At 45.6% G+C, this 18914-nt stretch overlaps 1 long non-coding RNA gene across 3 annotated transcripts in view; it reads right to left on the minus strand.

Annotated features, from left to right (window-relative positions):
* LOC109889015 (uncharacterized) overlaps positions 1–18914 on the minus strand; it is a 46466-nt gene that overhangs the window by 22998 nt on the left and 4554 nt on the right. For all 3 annotated transcript variants that reach the window (XR_002255221.2, XR_002255220.2, XR_004209627.1), the window contains exon 2: positions 3761–3908. This is a non-coding gene — a long non-coding RNA (uncharacterized LOC109889015). The remainder of the gene's footprint in view (positions 1–3760; positions 3909–18914) is intronic.

Here is an 18914-nt window from a genome sequence, read left to right on the forward strand (position 1 = left end):
AACCCTACAACACAATCCAGTAGTGGTCTTTCTCTTTGTGTTCCATCCTTTTGCTCTGACCCGTTCACACATATGTTGTTTTGAACATACAACCTTTATTTAGACAGGGAGTCAATGCTGAGGCCAAGGTGTCTTTATTTAGACAGGGAGTCAGTGCTGAGACCAAGGTGTCTTTATTTAGACAGGGAGTCAGTGCTGAGACCAAGGTGTCTTTATTTAGACAGGGAGTCAGTGCTGAGACCAAGGTGTCTTTATTTAGACAGGGAGTCAGTGCTGAGACCAAGGTGTCTTTATTTTAGACAGGGAGTCAATGCTGAGACCAAGGTGTCTTTATTTTAGACAGGGAGTCAATGCTGAGACCAAGGTGTCTTTATTTTAGACAGGGAGTCAGTGCTGAGACCAAGGTGTCTTTATTTTAGACAGGGAGTCAGTGCTGAGACCAAGGTGTCTTTATTTTAGACAGGGAGTCAGTGCTGAGACCAAGGTCTTTTTTATTTAGACAGGCAGTCAATGCTGATACCTAAAAATACACAATAAAATGCACATTCAAATATGTTATACACAACAATACACAACAAGCTAAACACAATGATAAAAAACAGACACATTGTTCTGTAAAAAGGTCCCCGAACAACCGTCTGAAATTACCTAGAGGCACCAAGACATCCCATTTTAAAGTACATTTTAGATCATTCCACACGTAAGGTGCAAGGAAATTAAAAGCGGATTTATCTAACTCTCTAGACGCCAAAGGAGTCTCCCGCCTTGTGTGGTAGGAAGGGCGGCTCGTGTGGTAGGGGGTTGTAGTTTAAAAGCCCAGAGTAAATCTCTCCTTCATGTGTTGAGTTGCTTCACATTAGTAGCTTTTAGCTTGACACCAGCTATCAAAATTGGGCTCATATTTTTGGTAACGCCATGAAATTGTCTCAGGCCTTTTAGTCAGTTGGCCATTTAAAATACTTATTTGAATCTTAAGAGCAACCAATAGACCATCTTATCTATCCTCCCATGCTATGGTCGTTGTATAGCTAAACAAGACTTATTCTGTATTCCAGTATTCGGTCGATTGAACCAGGTTGACTTGGATGTGAAGCAAATACTCTTTTCTGAAATACCAGGTGGGCTGGATTTTCACTTTTGTGCAATCTGGGAAAACTGTCAAATCCCTCTAGGGTCCTACTTCCTCCTCTCTGCCACAACATATGAATTCAGACACAGGCCACATTACAGAAGAAGAAAGAATGCCTTCACTGATGCATTTAAAAAGCATGTTATATCATCTTTCTTTGAGAAAGAACTTTAAGCCTATTCACAAGGATATTGGGCTGGATGCTGATAGGGGAAAGTTCCTGAATGATCAAATAAATGATTGTCAAAGCTTTTCATTTAGGCTATTTACAGAAAAAAAAGAAGTCCTGAATGCATTTTTCAATGTATTTTTATGTAAATAGGCAAGTCAGTTAAAGAACAAATTCTTATTTACAATGACGGCCTACCCCGGCCAAACCCTCCCCTAACGACACTGGGCCAATTGTGCGCTACCCTATGGGACTTCCCGATCACAGCCGGTTGTGATACAGTTCGGGATTGAACCCAGGTCTGTAGTGACGCCTCTAGCACTGAGATGCAGTGGGTTAGGCTGCAATAGACGACAATAAAAACCACAGGGGCCGACCAATTGGATCCTGGTCTGCTTAAGTGTCCAGGGCCCATCATTATTAGCTCAATAACACACATTTCTTATTTAACATTGTTATCAGGAAATATGAAATATTCCAAAAGTATGGAAATCATCTCTTGTGTTGCCGCTCCATAAAGACGGGGAAAGTAGTGATCTCAATAAATATCACCCCATTCCAAGGCTTCCTTGTCTATGATTCTAGAATCCTTGGTAAATGTACAACTTTGCTAAAAAAATGTTTATCTGAGTAATGAATTTTGAATATAAATCAATCAGGGTTTAGTCCTGGTCAACAACCACTACAGTCAGGGTTTAGTCCTGGACAACAACCACTACAGTCAGGGTTTAGTCCTGGTCAACAACCACTACACAGTCAGGGTTTAGTCCTGGACAACAACCACTACACAGTCAGGGTTTAGTCCTGGACAACAACCACTACACAGTCAGGGTTTAGTCCTGGACAACAACCACTACAGTCAGGGTTTAGTCCTGGACAACAACCACTACAGTCAGGGCTTAGTCCTGGACAACAACCACTACAGTCAGGGCTTAGTCCTGGACAACAACCACTACAGTCAGGGTTTAGTCCTGGACAACAACCACTACAGTCAGGGTTTAGTCCTGGACAACAACCACTACACAGTCAGGGTTTAGTCCTGGACAACAACCACTACACAGTCAGGGTTTAGTCCTGGACAACAACCACTACAGTCAGGGTTTAGTCCTGGACAACAACCACTACAGTCAGGGTTTAGTCCTGGACAACAACCACTACAGTCAGGGTTTAGTCCTGGACAACAACCACTACAGTCAGGGCTTAGTCCTGGACAACAACCACTACAGTCAGGGTTTAGTCCTGGACAACAACCACTACAGTCAGGGTTTAGTCCTGGACAACAACCACTACAGTCAGGGTTTAGTCCTGGACAACAACCACTACACAGTCAGGGTTTAGTCCTGGACAACAACCACTACACAGTCAGGGTTTAGTCCTGGACAACAACCACTACACAGTCAGGGTTTAGTCCTGGACAACAACCACTACACAGTCAGGGTTTAGTCCTGGACAACAACCACTACACAGTCAGGGTTTAGTCCTGGACAACAACCACTACAGTCAGGGTTTAGTCCTGGACAACAACCACTACAGTCAGGGTTTAGTCCTGGACAACAACCACTACAGTCAGGGTTTAGTCCTGGACAACAACCACTACACAGTCAGGGTTTAGTCCTGGACAACAACCACTACACAGTCAGGGTTTAGTCCTGGACAACAACCACTACACAGTCAGGGTTTAGTCCTGGACAACAACCACTACACAGTCAGGGTTTAGTCCTGGACAACAACCACTACAGTCAGGGTTTAGTCCTGGACAACAACCACTACAGTCAGGGTTTAGTCCTGAACATAGTACTAGTTTTGTCTGCTGAGCGAGATGTCCTAACAAACGCTTGGATAGCTTTTGCTGTCAAGCTTTTAGGAAATCTGACACGCCAGGTGGATTAACAACAAGCTAAGTTGTGTTTTGCTATATTGCACTTGTGATTATGAAAATGTAATATTTTTAGTAATTTAATTTGAATTTTGCGCTCTGCAATTCAGCGGATGTTGATGAAAATGATCCCGCTAACGGGAGTGCTGCATCAAGATTATTTTTTTTTTTACATAAACAGATCTTGTCTCTCTCTGGTTCACCAGGAAGCAGATAGTAGATAGCAGGTAGATAAACTATCTACCTGTTCTTGATTATGGAGATACTATTTATCAAAGTGCAGCTGCCTCTATTCTTAAACCCTTAGATGTTATTTTTCATAGAGCCCTTTGTTTAATCACAGAAGACAGTTGTATTTCTCATCACTGTAATTATTTACCAAGAAGGTTGTCTGGGCCTCTTTAAAGTCACGTAGATCACATCATTACACCCTTTTTGTGTTTACAAAGCCCTGTTCCACAAAATTGACTTACCGAACATCACTGTTAAGATTTTAAATGACAAGTCCCTCTCCCTACTACACCTTCCCCACCACACTCTCACCTTCCCTACCACACAAGGCTCAGTTTGACCTCAGGGCTCTTACCTCTATCACTCTTTCATGTCACAGCAGTTATCCCTCCCTCCCTCTGGTTCTGCTCTGGGGCTTCTTCCATTCCTTCGGGCCACTTCTCTTCATCCTCTCCTTCTCTCTCTCGCCATTTTCCTGTCCGCTTTCTGATAGCCTATGAAATCTAATAGGACAGAGGGAAACCGATAAAGAAATGGTTCCAGCATATGGAGGCATCCTCATCGTCATAAGGCTGAGGGCAGGGAACAGGCTGAGGGCAGGGAACAGGCTGAGGGCAGGGAACAGGCTGAGGGCAGGGAACAGGCTGAGGGCAGGGAACAGGCTGAGGGCAGGGAACATTCCATTAAAAACTACATTTGTCGAGAGAGTCGTGCCCAGGTTGTTGAATCCCAATCATTACATTAGTATTTCGATTATCTTTCAAAATGGTTACAACAAAGATATAAAATATTAGGGGGGGGGGGGGGGGAGAAAAATCCTTGGAAATAATACCAGGGTGGATGAGAGCAGCTATTTCTAATGCAGGGGTAAGATGGTGTCCAAAAGCTTCAATGCATTCAGTAGTTAAAAAAGGTGAGCGAAGCCAGAATAATGGACTGTTTTCGGGCCGAACAGCAGCAGCATACTGCAGGGAGATAACTTGTGTGGAGAGGGAGGGGGTCAGCTAGAGGGGAATCCACCGCTGTTATAAGTGTACTCATGAAATTGCTAACAGCTGTGCTCCTATTCAGCTAGTTAGTTTTTTTTTAATCATACAGGCGCACACAGATAGAGGATTAAGCAAATATTACACACAGAACAGTAAAACACAGCCGACCTTCTACTCCTCGCACCTCGCTTCAAGGAAACATGGGCAAGAGAACCCTACTGTGTGTGTGTGTGTGTGTCAGTGAACTCACTGCTTGTGCTCTTTGTCTCAATATAACCCCTCTTAATATTTTATTCTCTATTCTCTGCACCCTCCCTCCCTCCTCTCCAGCACCGCCTGCCTCCGCCGACCCTCCCCAAAAAACCTTGGGGAGGCAATGACAGTGCTCCTTTGTTCGCCCTCTCCTCTCGGCCCCCGTCGCTCTTTCACTCCCTCTGTGCCCACGTCGGTTGTGAGGGGAGGCATGCCTGGACAGGCGCAGGGAGGGAGTGCGAGCCAAGAGAAGGGTGAGAAGGGGAGGGTCTCTATCTCATTCCTCCACCTTTCTGTCAACTCGGCAATACCAGAGTGTGCTTGGGAGAGGGGGTCAGCAGTAAGGTTTGACCTCTGAACTAACCACTACAGGAGGTCAGCCACACCCCATAGCTGGGGCCTATAAGGCCTTTATATCAGAACATAAACAAAAAGTCCAAACTAAACACCGGGGAGAGACAAAACAGTTTGACTTAAGAGGCTCAGTGGCTTCACAAGAACAACGAGAAAAGGTTGAATTTTTGCATTTGTTTGGAAATAAAACATTCCAGACTACAGTAATAAAGGGGGGGGTACACCTTTAAAACAAAGAAGCATGCAGTCTGTTCATTATGGGAGACAGTTTTCTGAGCTGCTCCTTTAGCAAACCCATTCCCAAATAGTGGGCATAGAAACCGAATGACTAGAATGGGCATTCTGTAATTATATTTCTATGCTATATGTTGCCTGCAGTACTGTAGGTGCCTGGTGGTAATCAGGGAGCCTCCCTGCTAAGAACAGCTCATTTTCCCCAACCCATACTTTAAAGACGCCTAGCCTCCCAGGCAATCGGATCATTAACCTCAGCTAATCTACAAACATTACGTTTCGAAAAAAATGTCTTCCCAGGCTTAAGCTCTGTGCACAGCCAAAGCGCCTTGCTTATTCATTTGGAGGGTGCAAGACTGACTGTGTGAGTGAGATGGAGTGTACACATGAGCGTGTGTGTGTGTGCGTGCGTGCGTGCGAGTGAGCGAGACTGTGCATTTTTATCTACATGCGTGATGTCTACAAAAAAAATGAGCAGCCTTGGTGTCTGTTGTCTCTCCTGCCAAGCTAAGCCCCTGCTGGGATCTCAATCAATAGGACCGATGAAGACACCCCGTCGTGCCATGAGGGAAAACGCTAGTCTGTGTTTGAGACGGGCTGTCAATCCCCAAGGGTAGAGGGGGGCAGATATGGAAAGAGTTCCCTAAATGTGCAAAGATAATCTGAACAATATAGATATATAAATGAAATTAAAACCTAGCTTATATATCTCAAATGTGGAGATAAAAATGCACTGGCTCTAAAAATCAGGGATTCAGTATCTGAGATGGTTTCTTATTCATTTGGGGACGAAACTGATTCTGGATGTGATTAATACAAATGAGAAAATGCTAATTCACCCTGAGTGCAATAAACATGGTTCTAACCTATCGTACAATTCTGAAAGTCTATCCCTCATCTTCCTTCAATGTAACAAACATGAACCTCCGCAATAAAAAGGAACACATTTGTGGTTTTATGCATTTTTCCTTCTCTCTTTTAAAATGTGAATCTGGAGAAATTCCTTAATAACTAAATATACAGTACTTCAATGCTTGTACGACCTGCTAGATGAAGGCAATATGGTGGAAGCTACCTCATTGCACTGCTGATGTCTATAGACTCTTCAGTTAGGGTCGGGAAGGGCTTGGCAGCAAATTGAGACTGCTCGGTTATGTCTTGTCTTGCTCTTTATAGGCCCACACCACATCTCTGACAGAGATGAGTGATCAAGACTCCAGCCAAAGTGTACACAGGTGATTGGGAGGCGTCCCACGTGAACATCTGCGAATCAAACTGTCAATCTCAGAACAGGGAGGTTTTGTGTGAAGGGCGGAGTAGCTTCAGGTTTTCCTGACTTAACTGCCACGTTGGTCCGAGAACCAAGAAGCGTCCGGAAGCGATTCTGAGACGGTCATATTTACTCTCTGTGGTTAGAAGGACTGCCTTTGGGGAGTTAAACCAAACATTATAATGTGAGATGTCAGCTTGAAAATATGACTTGTGTTTCCCTTCGAATAATTTGAAACTTTAAAAAAAACTTCAGTAATATATAGACACAATATGTAATTTATAACATTATATGTTTCTTGCATTTGGTTAAGCACTATCATTCAGTCCAGAGGGTAGACTACGGCCCAGCGGCTAGACTACGGCCCAGAGGGTAGACTACGGCCCAGAGGGTAGACTACGGCCCAGAGGGTAGACTACGGCCCAGTGGGTAGACTACGGCCCAGAGGGTAGACTACGGCCCAGCGGGTAGACTACGGCCCAGCGGGTAGACTACGGCCCAGCGGGTAGACTACGGCCCAGAGGGTAGACTACGGCCCAGAGGGTAGACTACGGCCCAGAGGGTAGACTACGGCCCAGAGGGTAGACTACGGCCCAGAGGGTAGACTACGGCCCAGAGGGTAGACTACGGCCCAGAGGGTAGACTACGGCCCAGAGGGTAGACTACGGCCCAGAGGGTAGACTACGGCCCAGAGGGTAGACTACGGCCCAGAGGGTAGACTACGGCCCAGTGGGTAGACTACGGCCCAGCGGGTAGACTACGGCCCAGAGGGTAGACTACGGCCCAGCGGGTAGACTACGAAGTGTTTAAAAAAAAACTGCTCTCTCAAAGTTGCCATCTCAATTTAATTTCCAGTTAAATGCGTTTTTCTTATTATTATTTTCTTCTACATCTGATGTCACTACCACAGGAAGATTTTGTCATTTCAACCAAACAATGTGTGTCATTTCCTGCTATTCCAACTTCCAGATGAAATCGACGCAACAGCTCAGATACCAATTCTACAACAACCTTTTAAAACGTTATCCACCCGTGGAAGTTGGGGACTTTTAATTGTGCATGTTTAAAATGCTTTATAATATCATCGGTGACGTGTATCAATGTACACAATGTTCTTATAGTTGGTGATATCTTGCAATAGAATGTCACTTACATTCAAACTCGAGGCTTCTCCATTCCTCTACTTAACATGAGCCAATAGCAGCAGCATCCTCCTCCTCCTCCTCCTCCTAACCATCATATTTACCAAAGAGATCATCAATAAACATTTAAGAGGTGAGAATAAACTACCCAACATAGACCCTTGAGTGTTTCCTGCACCATATCTCAAAAGGTTAATAGACGTGTCAATTCCCTAGCCGAGATACCCTGCACCCCCACTCAACGCTCCTAATCAGCCTCCACAACCCTTCAGAGACCCCCCCCCCCCCCAGCCAACTCCAGACAGAGGGGCATTTATGAGTGGGACACTAACCAAATGAACATCCTCCTGGGAGCTATAGTTTAATTGTCCGTCCTCTCCTCTCTAAATTGAACAAGCTGCCGTACTCACACAAGAGGCAATGCGGATCTCTCTACCGTAAAAGACAGGCACGTTTCCATTATACTGCTTCGCCAAGTACTATACAGCTGTGTAGAATGGACCCCAAGGAGGTATCATCCCATCATACCGTCTGCAATTAAAAGGGAGGGAGACCCTGTAAGGTGAGATGTCCTATAGAACATCTTCCCCCATGGGTGTGATGTTCAGTCGTGGCCAAAAGTTTTTTAGAATGACACAAATATTAATTTCCACAAAGTTTGCTGCTCCAAGTGTCTTTAGATATTTTTGGCAGATGTTACTATGGAATACTGAAGTATAATTACAAGCATTTCATAAGTGTCAAAGGATTTTATTGACAATTACATGACGTTGATGCAAAGAGTCAATATTTCAAGACCTCAAGGCCCCTTTCAAGACCTCAGCAATCCGCCCTGGCATGCTGTCAATTAACATCTGGGCCACATCCTGCCTGACTGATGAGTTTCTTGGCCATGGACCCAAAATATCAATGTTTTGTTCCCCGAGCCACTTAGGTATCACTTTTGCCTTATGGTGCTCCATCGTGCTGCAAAAGGCATTGTCCGTCACCAAACTGTTCCTGGATGGTTGGGATAAGTTGCTCTAGGAGGATGTGTTGGTACCATTCTTTATTCATGGCTGTGTTCTTAGGAAAAATTGTGCGTGAGCCCACTCCCTTGGCTGAGAAGCAACCCCACACATTAATGGTCTCAGGATGCTTTACTGTTGGCATGACACAGGACTGATGGTAGCGCTCACCTTGTCTCTCCTGACAAGCTTTTTTCCGGATGCCCCAAACAATCGGAAAGGGGATTCAGAGAAAAGGACTTTTCCCCAGTCCTCAGTAGTTCAATCCCTGTACCTTTTGCAGAATATCAGTCTGTCCCTGATGTTTTTCCTGGAGAGAAGTGGCTTCTTTGCTGCCCTTTTTGATACTAGGCCATCCTCTAAAAGTCTTCGCCTCACTGTGCGTGCAGATGCACTCACACCTGTCTGCTGACATTCCTGAGCAAGCTCTGTACTGGTGGTGCCCCGATCCCGCAGCTGAATTAACTTTAGGAGACGGTCCTGGTGCTTGCTGGACTTTCTTGGGCGCCCTGAAGCCTCCTTCACAACAATTGAACCACTTTCCTTGACGTTCTTGATGATCCGAAGAAATGGTTGATTTAGGTGCAATTTTACTGGCAGCAATATCCTTGCCTGTAAAGCCCTTTTTGTGCAAAGCAATGATGACGGCACGTGTTTTCTTGTAACCGTGGTTGACAGAGGAAGAACAATGATTCCAACCCTCCTTTCGAAGTTTCCAGTCTGTTATTCAAACTCAATAAGCATGACAGAGTGATCTCCAGCATTGTCCTCTTCAACACTCACACCTGTGTTAACGAGAGAATCACTGACATGATGTCAGCTGGTCCTTTTGTGGCAGGGCTGAAATGCAGTGGAAATGTTTTTTGTGTGATTCAGTTCATTTGCATGGCAAAGAGGGACTTTGCAATTAATTGCAATTTATCTGATCACTCTTCATAACATTCTGGAGTATATGCAAATTGCCATCATACAAACTGAGGCAGCAGACTTTGTGAAAATTAATATGTGTCTCATTCTTAAAACTTTTGGCCACGACTGTAGAATGTATTTTACATTTTTGGGATGGACAACAGCAAATCAAATCAAATTTATTTATATAGCCCTTCATACATCAGCTGATATCTCAAAGTGCTGTACAGAAACCCAGCCTAAAACCCCAAACAGCAAGCAATGCAGGTGTAGAAGCACGGTGGCTAGGAAAAACTCCCTAGAAAGGCCAAAACCTAGGAAGAAACCTAGAGAGGAACCAGGCTATGTGGGGTGGCCAGTCCTCTTCTGGCTGTGCCGGGTGGAGATTATAACAGAACATGGCCAAGATGTTCAAATGTTCATAAATGACCAGCATGGTCGAATAATAATAAGGCAGAACAGTTGAAACTGGAGCAGCAGCATGGCCAGGTGGACTGGGGACAGCAAGTGTGGAGCTCACCTCTCCTCTTGTCCTCACCATTCCACGCTTCTCCCACATTCCTTCTATCCTTTCTTCTGTGTGTGGTAGTGTATTCTTTCAAAAACCCTGCTGTGTTTCTTAGAACAAGGCAGGGAGAAGTTGAACATGGTTCCAGTTTAGGTATCACCCAGCACTACATTAATGGCACAAGTGACGAAATCATGTCTCTTTTTGCTGCAGGAGATCAAGTCAGCTGTCAATTCCATCTTTCAAGGTTGAATTTGAACAACAGTCAACTACAGTAATGGTTTCATCTTTATCACTTAAAGGCAATACATGCTCCATTTGAAGAAAATAAGCTTTAGCTGACAGATTCACGACGTCTGTAGAATTTACAGTCGTTTGAAAAGAGAGAGGAAGTAGAGTGGCCATGTTCATCATTTACCTGGAAAGCGTTCAGCTAAAAACAATTACTAACCGGCTTTGTCGCTTACCCACCATTTAAATCATGTTCCTCAGTGGCTGTTCAGCTTTGATAGAACAACCCGACAGGACAAATACCGGTCTCATAGGAAATTGTGCAAATAATTTTCTTTCATCTCGGATCCTAGCGGCATTGTTCCATTCCCCCCACTCCCCCCGCGGGGTGCTAATCTGTGACAAACACTCGAAGACTCTGACACCTTGTCAAATCCCAAACTATCTAACCACAGACAGGAGAAGGGAGGGGGTAAATCTAACCAGAGCCGGGAGAAGGGGATAACTAACCAGAGCCGGGAGAAGGGGATAACTAACCAGAGCCGGGAGAAGGGGAAATCTAACCAGAGCCGGGAAAAGGGGAAATCTAACCAGAGCCGGGAGAAGGGGAAATCTAACCAGAGCCGGGAAAAGGGGAAATCTAACCAGAGCCGGGAGAAGGGGAAATCTAACCAGAGCCGGGAGAAGGGGAAATCTAACCAGAGCCGGGAGAAGGGGAAATCTAACCAGAGCCGGGATGCACACAGTGGGGCTTTATCCTGTAGGCCTATCAGCATTTGGTTTGCCAGTCTCCAAGATCCAATCTTCTAATACTCTATGCCGGTCGGAAGGATATCTGTCAGATAGTGCTGCCCCAAGGCCTCGGCTGCGTAATCGGATTCGGGCAGAAGGGGAGTAATACTGGCCCTGCCAACAGCCCTCTGCTCCACGCTCCCCTTACTGACCACCGCCAGGCTTCACCTCATCTTTTTCCACACACTGGGAATGGCGGGAATTATCCGTGTGTAACATGAGCTCCAAGATGAGGGAGGACAGACGAGTGGACTGAACGCTAATCCCTTTTCTCTCTCTGTGATAAATGTCATTGACCGGCTCAGTTTCAGATAGCTCAAGAATAAGCAGACCCCTCCCTTTGGAAAGGCAGACCCCTCCCTTTGGAAAGGTTTTGCTGTAAGTGCTGCCTTCACCAAGATCAATGGCACATGCCGTTGACTGGCCAGTTCAATCCTAGCAACAATGGTGAAAAATCTCTGCACATTTTTGTGACCGCAGTAGAACGACAACCGCAAGCCGGTTGGTTTATAAAGTTCATTTATCAAAAAACTTCCCCTTAATGAGGCCAAAAGTCTGATTGATTTCTCATGGAGATCAGTCTGTGTAGAAATTATACATTCCTCCTTGTCAACTCCCAAATCTATATGAAATAGGGCAGAGCATCTGTCTAGCCGCTCCATCCAGATGGCAGGAGAACAGATGTAATTTAGTTCATTAACCTAACAGCACTTAACCACTGGGCCATGTACTCTAGATGGTTCAGTCCATCAGAGAATTTTTTTTATTTTAAAGAAAGCGCCTTAATAGCATCAGGAAACCTTAACTACTGTCACATGTGCTCCCTCTCCGGCCTCTAGGTCACCAGGCTGCTCGTTAGGGAGCACACCGGTTACCAGCGTTACACGCATAATGACACTGACCTGGACTCCATCACCTCCTTGATTACCGGCCCTTTATACATGTCCCTCCCTTTGGTTTCTTCCCCAGTCGTCATTGTTGCTGTTTCATGTCGCTACACTACTGCTACTCTGTTTATCATATATGCATAGTCACTTTAACCATATCTACATGTACATATCACCTCAATCAACCTTACTAACCGGTGTCTGTATGTAGCCTCACTGCTGTTAATACCCTCTCTACTGCATGTAGCCTCACTGCTGTTAATACCCTCTCTACTGCATGTAGCCTCACTGCTGTTAATACCCTCTCTACTGCATGTAGCCTCACTGCTGTTAATACCCTCTCTACTGCATGTAGCCCCTCTACTGCATGTAGCCCCTCTACTGCATGTAGCCCCTCTACTGCATGTAGCCCCTCTACTGCATGTAGCCCCTCTACTGCATGTAGCCCCTCTACTGCATGTAGCCCCTCTACTGCATGTAGCCCCTCTACTGCATGTAGCCCCTCTACTGCATGTAGCCCCTCTACTGCATGTAGCCCCTCTACTGCATGTAGCCCCTCTACTGCATGTAGCCCCTCTACTGCATGTAGCCCCTCTACTGCATGTAGCCCCTCTACTGCATGTAGCCCCTCTACTGCATGTAGCCCCTCTACTGCATGTAGCCCCTCTACTGCATGTAGCCCCTCTACTGCATGTAGCCCCTCTACTGCATGTAGCCCCTCTACTGCATGTAGCCCCTCTACTGCATGTAGCCCCTCTACTGCATGTAGCCCCTCTACTGCATGTAGCCCCTCTACTGCATGTAGCCCCTCTACTGCATGTAGCCCCTCTACTGCATGTAGCCCCTCTACTGCATGTAGCCCCTCTACTGCATGTAGCCCCTCTACTGCATGTAGCCCCTCTACTGCATGTAGCCCCTCTACTGCATGTAGCCCCTCTACTGCATGTAGCCCCTCTACTGCATGTAGCCCCTCTACTGCATGTAGCCCCTCTACTGCATGTAGCCCCTCTACTGCATGTAGCCCCTCTACTGCATGTAGCCCCTCTACTGCATGTAGCCCCTCTACTGCATGTAGCCCCTCTACTGCATGTAGCCCCTCTACTGTTTTCACTGTCTTTTTTATTTCTTTACCTACCTATTGTTCCCCTAATACTTTTTTTGCACTATTGGTTTTATTTATTTATTTTATTTTACCTTTATTTAACCAGGTAGGCAAGTTGAGAACAAGTTCTCATTTACAATTGCGACCTGGCCAAGATAAAGCAAAGCAGTTCGACAGATAAAACGACACAGAGTTACACATGGAGTAAAAACAAACATACAGTCAATAATGCAGTATAAACAAGTCTATATACAATGTGAGCAAATGAGGTGAGAAGGGAGGTAAAGGCAAAAAAGGCCATGATGGCAAAGTAAATACAATATAGCAAGTAAAATACTGGAATGGTAGTTTAGCAATGGAAGAATGAGCAAAGTAGAAATAAAAAATAATGGGGTGCAAAGGAGCAAAATAAATAAATAAATAAAAATTAAATACAGTTGGGAAAGAGGTAGTTGTTTGGGCTAAATTATAGGTGGGCTATGTACAGGTGCAGTAATCTGTGAGCTGCTCTGACAGTTGGTGCTTAAAGCTAGTGAGGGAGATAAGTGTTTCCAGTTTCAGAGATTTTTGTAGTTCGTTCCAGTCATTGGCAGCAGAGAACTGGAAGGAGAGGCGGCCAAAGAAAGAATTGGTTTTGGGGGTGACTAGAGAGATATACCTGCTGGAGCGTGTGCTACAGGTGGGAGATGCTATGGTGACCAGCGAGCTGAGATAAGGGGGGACTTTACCTAGCAGGGTCTTGTAGATGACATGGAGCCAGTGGGTTTGGCGACGAGTATGAAGCGAGGGCCAGCCAACGAGAGCGTACAGGTCGCAATGGTGGGTAGTATATGGGGCTTTGGTGATAAAACGGATTGCACTGTGATAGACTGCATCCAATTTGTTGAGTAGGGTATTGGAGGCTATTTTGTAAATGGTTAGAGCCTGTAAGTAAGCATTTCACTGTGGTGAACAACACCTGCTGTATTCGGAGCACATGACAAATAAACTTTGATTTGATGTCGGTATTTGTTGTTTTGCTCATTTAGTGAATATATTTACTCCCTGAACTTGCTTCCTGACTCTCAGCGTACATTTGTTACAACTACGGCCAGGGGCTCATTTGCTCTGGCGTTATCAAACGGTGTAATAATTATGACAAGCCTCTGATTTTACGATCTTGTGATTATTACACCATGTCATACCATCTGAGTTTTTCTTCATTCATTTGAATATAGGGGCCTATGGAGTGGGGTTTAGGCAACCCACTGAAAGAAGAGAATGCGGAAGAAATCACCACCCGTTCCTGCGAAGAACCCTCACCCCGAGCCAATACAATGATTAAGACCTTCCTGCTTAGAACCCTCACCCCGAGCCAATACAATGACCTTCCTGCTTAGAACCCTCACCCCGAGCCAATACAATGACCTTCCTGCTTAGAACCCTCACCTCGAGCCAATACAATGACCTTCCTGCTTAGAACCCTCACTCCGAGCCAATACAATGACACAAAGACCTTCCTGTTTAGAACCCTCACCTCGAGCCAATACAGTGACCTTCTTGCTTAGAACCCTCACCCTGAGCCAATACAATGACACTAAGACCTTCCTGTTTAGAACCCTCACCTCGAGCAAAAACAATGACCTTCCTGCTTAGAACCCTCACCCGAGCCAATACAATGAGACCTTCCTGTTTAGAACCCTCACCTCGAGCAAAAACAATGACCTTCCTGCTTAGAACCCTCACCCGAGCCAATACAATGAGAACTTCCTGTTTAGAACCCTCACCCGAGCCAATACAATGATCTTCTTGCTTAGAACCCTCACCCGAGCCAATATAATGACCTTCCTGTTTAGAACCCTCACCCTGAGCCAATATAATGACCTTCCTGTTTAGAACCCTCACCCCGAGCCAATACAATGACACTAAGACCTTCCTGTTTAGAACCCTCACCCCGAGCCAATACAGTGATCCTCCTGCTTAGAACCCTCACTCCGAGCCAATACAATGACACTAAGACCTTCCTGTTTAGAACCCTCACTCCGAGCCAATACAATGACACTAAGACCTTCCTGTTTAGAACCCTCACCACGAGCCAATACAATGATACTAAGACCTTCCTGTTTAGAACCCTCACCACGAGCCAATACAATGATACAAAGAGGAGAAAAGACATGTGAAAAGGATCTGTGTGTTCACACAGCGTTTCCCCCAGGTTCTCCAGTGTGTGTGAGCTCAGGCGGAGAGAGGGCATGCACCTGGAGCAGGGAGGAGCATGCAAGGTCAGGGTCTCCTCACGGGGTTAAAACGGGACTTGCTCGCTCTCCTGAGGAGACCAGACAATCCCTGCGGTGGCGTGGCACAATATGGGCCTTTTTTCCCCTCCCGTTCCCCCTCTCCTTCTCTTTCTTTTGGAGAAACGCAGTAATCCATAACACACGCAACAACCGGCAGCTCAATTATCCTCACCTTAGAACATTTTCTAAAACAATTAACCTCTTCATGGACCGCAGACTATTCCCAGGAAAGTGCACATCGGTAATTGAATGAATCCTCCATTTACAGTCAGTGACCCCAAAGGTCTCCGAGAAGGTCTCAGGGGGAGTCGAGATATGCAAAAAAAATATTTTCTCCAATTCACACATAAATAAACACACTCGTACATTTGTGAATTAGGACAAATATAAAGCACCCATCTAATTATTGTTTTGTTGCTACATTCCTGACCGTGACGTCGGTCAATCATATGTAAATCTGACATCAAAAATCTGTTGCTTTGTGATTGTCCAATGACCTTAGCAGCATGGGTGTTCTATTATCGTGCAATAAAGATAACAATTTATTAATTTAATTTAATTTATTTCAGTACAGATTTATAGACTGGATACAAAATAAATAAAAACGTGTCATATAATTCTCAATAACCATTGGCAAACAGTGATTCGCATAAGCAAATATTACTACTATTTTACAACCTACCCCTAATGCAATGTGGTTTTGTGTTAAGATGAATGCGGAATGAAAAGGTGCAACACAAAAATCCAGTGCAACATCAATTTCCAAAAGAAACAAAAAAATATATATATATTTTTACCTTTATTTAACTAGGCAAGTCAGTTAAGAACAAATTCTTATTTTCAATGACGGCCTAGGAACAGTGGGTTAACTGCCTGTTCAGGGGCAGAACGACAGATTTGTACCTTGTCAGCTCGGGGATTTGAACTTGCAACCTTCCGGTTACTAGTCCAACACTCTAACCACTAGGCTACCCTGCCGCCTCAACCAAGATCATTCAAATTTACATCTAAACTAATAGGGCAAAAATGAGATGCATAGTGTGTACCCTGTAAGTGTGTAACCTGTACAGTGTGTTGTGAAACAGAAATGTGTTTTTTGTATACCCCACTCCCCCGAGACACCCTCGGAGAGTGGGGTCACGGCCAGGGATCAGCCATTATCAACAGCGACCCTGGAACAATTAGGGTTAAGTGTCTTGCTCAAGGGCAGATCGACAGATGCATTATTATTTTTATCTAGTCGGCTCGGGATTCAAACTATCTTTTGGTTACTGGCCCAACGCGAGGCTATCTGCTGCCCTATCTTCTGGCCCAACGCTAAGCTATCTGCTGCCCTATCTTCTGGCCCAACGCTAAGCTATCTGCTGCCCTATCTTCTGGCCCAACGCTAAGCTATCTGCTGCCCTATCTTCTGGCCCAACGCTAAGCTATCTGCTGCCCTATCTTCTGGCCCAACGCTAAGCTATCTGCTGCCCTATCTTCTGGCCCAACGCTAAGCTATCTGCTGCCCTATCTTCTGGCCCAACGCTAAGCTATCTGCTGCCCTATCTTCTGGCCCAACGCTAGGCTATCTGCTGCCCTATCTTCTGGCCCAACGCTAGGCTATCTGCTGCCCTATCTTCTGGCCCAACGCTAACCGCTAGGCTATCTGCTGCCCTATCTTCTGGCCCAACGCTAACCGCTAGGCTATCTGCTGCCCTATCTTCTGGCCCAACGCTAACCGCTAGGCTATCTGCTGCCCTATCTTCTGGCCCAACGCTAACCGCTAGGCTATCTGCTGCCCTATCTTCTGGCCCAACGCTAACCGCTAGGCTATCTGCTGCCCTATCTTCTGGCCCAACGCTAACCGCTAGGCTATCTGCTGCCCTATCTTCTGGCCCAACGCTAACCGCTAGGCTATCTGCTGCCCTATCTTCTGGCCCAACGCTAACCGCTAGGCTATCTGCTGCCCTATCTTATAGAGCAAATCAATGTTCTTAAAAAAACAAATTGGGAGAGGAAGAGGCTGGCTTGCTTTTTGACTCAAAAAGTGATCAAATCAAATGTTTTATTTGTCACGTGTGCTGAATACAACAGGTATTTACCTTTATACTTACTTACAAGCCCTTAACATTTATTTTTCTTATACTGCATTGTTGGTTAAGTTAAAAAAAGAGATGAGTAAAAAATGGAAAATAAAAAAGTTACAAATAATTAAAGAGCAGCAGTAAAATAACAGTAGCGATGCTATATACAGGGGGTACTGGTACAGAGTCAATGTGGAGGCTATATACAGGGGGTACTGGTACAGAGTCAATGTGGAGGCTATATACAGGGGGTACTGGTACAGAGTCAATGTGGAGGCTATATACAGGGGGTACCGGTACAGAGTCAATGTGGAGGCTATATACAGGGTGTTACGGTACAGAGTCAATGTGGAGGCTATATACAGGGTGTTACGGTACAGAGTCAATGTGGAGGCTATATACAGGGGGGTACCGGTACAGAGTCAATGTGGAGGCTATATACAGGGGGTACCAGTACAGAGTCAATGTGGAGGCTATATACAGGGGATACCGGTACAGAGTCAGTGTGGAGGCTATATACAGGGGGGTACCGGTACAGAGTCAATGTGGAGGCTATATACAGGGTGTTACGGTACAGAGTCAATGTGGAGGCTATATACAGGGGGGTACCGGTACAGAGTCAATGTGGAGGCTATATACAGGGGGGTACCGGTACAGAGTCAATGTGGAGGCTATATACAGGGTGTTACGGTACAGAGTCAATGTGGAGGCTATATACAGGGTATTACGGTACAGAGTCAATGTGGAGGCTATATACAGGGGGTACCGGTACAGAGTCAATGTGGAGGCTATATACAGGGGGTACCGGTACAGAGTCAATGTGGAGGCTATATACAGGGGGTACCGGTACAGAGTCAATGTGGAGGCTATATACAGGGTGTACCAGTACAGAGTCAATGTGGAGGCTATATACAGGGGGGTACCGGTACAGAGTCAATGTGGAGGCTATATACAGGGTGTACCAGTACAGAGTCAATGTGGAGGCTATATACAGGGGGGTACCGGTACAGAGTCAATGTGGAGGCTATATACAGGGGGGTACCGGTACAGAGTCAATGTGGAGGCTATATACAGGGGGGTACCGGTACAGAGTCAATGTGGAGGCTATATACAGGGGGGTACCGGTACAGAGTCAATGTGGAGGCTATATACAGGGGGGTACCAGTACAGAGTCAATGTGGAGGCTATATACAGGGGGGTACCAGTACAGAGTCAATGTGGAGGCTATATACAGGGGGGTACCAGTACAGAGTCAATGTGGAGGCTATATACAGGGGGGTACCGGTACAGAGTCAATGTGGAGGCTATATACAGGGGGGTACCAGTACAGAGTCAATGTGGAGGCTATATACAAGGGGGTACCGGTACAGAGTCAATGTGGAGGCTATATACAGGGGGGTACCAGTACAGAGTCAATGTGGAGGCTATATACAGGGGGGTACCGGTACAGAGTCAATGTGGAGGCTATATACAGGGGGGTACCGGTACAG

The sequence above is a fragment of the Oncorhynchus kisutch genome, linkage group LG4, assembly GCF_002021735.2.
Source record: "Oncorhynchus kisutch isolate 150728-3 linkage group LG4, Okis_V2, whole genome shotgun sequence".
Classification (NCBI taxonomy): Eukaryota; Metazoa; Chordata; class Actinopteri; order Salmoniformes; family Salmonidae; genus Oncorhynchus; species Oncorhynchus kisutch.